This window comes from Sorex fumeus, unplaced genomic scaffold, assembly GCF_029834395.1.
Source record: "Sorex fumeus unplaced genomic scaffold, SorFum_2.1 ptg000058l, whole genome shotgun sequence".
Classification (NCBI taxonomy): Eukaryota; Metazoa; Chordata; class Mammalia; order Eulipotyphla; family Soricidae; genus Sorex; species Sorex fumeus.
The window spans coordinates 25,365,900-25,366,892 of record NW_026606115.1 but is presented as its reverse complement, the minus strand read 5'-3'; positions in this window follow the sequence as shown (position 1 = coordinate 25,366,892).

Sequence of the window (993 nt, the reverse complement as noted above, 5' to 3'; positions counted from 1 at the left end):
TCGACTCCAATTCGAGTAGGCTTGGGGGTCTCGGCCCCGGAACCCGCGTGGCTTTGTCCCTCTGCCAGTACCTTCATGTGTGCGGAGAGTGGTCTCAGCATGGTGGTGGCTGGTCCTGGAGGTCTTCGGCTGCCGGAGCCCTGGTCGGGGCGGGGAGGAAAGGAGATACTATATAATCTCACTAATCTGTGGTTAATAGAGTAACATGTTTAGGGACTGGATAGTATCAAAGGAGGAAAAACAATTGCCCCAAGATTACAGAAACAAAAGTTCCAGAGAAGGAGAAATTTGGATGTGGTACAAGAGCAAAGGTGGTCTGGAAGTAACACAGGGGCAAGGCTCAGAGGTCCTGGGCTCATCTATAGTTTAGAGGTGAGCTATCTATATATATTTAAACCACTACACCCAACACTACTACAAGCATGGAACCTACAGTAAAATAATGAAGTTGAAAATGTGTCTTCAGGGGCGGGAGTGATAGCACAGCGGGCAGGGTGTTTGCCTTGCACGTGGCCGACCCAGGTTCGATCCCCTGCATCCCATATGGTCCCCTGAGCACCGCCAGGGGTAATTCCTGAGTGCAGAGCCAGGAGTAACCCCTGTGCATCGCCAGGTGTGACCCAAAAATAAAAAAAATGTGTCTTCAATTAGACAGAGAGGCAGACGGAGGGGGGGGGGGCATGGGGTCATTGGTGGAGGTATGCAGTCACTGGCAATGGGCGGGGTTCAAGATAAAAAGACTGTATGTCTGAATTTCTATTGTCAACAACTTTGAAAGTCATACTGTCCAAATAAAAATTATAAAAAAAATAAGACAAGCTCCCGTCCCTAAGTAATGCTCTCAAAAATGTCAAAATAATGTCCTTAATATCCTTTACTCCTAATTCTGTTTCCTATTTCTATGGCAATCTACTCAGAAGAAAGAGAGTCACAGTCCTATAGTGGCTTATCTTTTTTTGAAAAACACACTGGTTGTGAAATTTTGGGCACCAA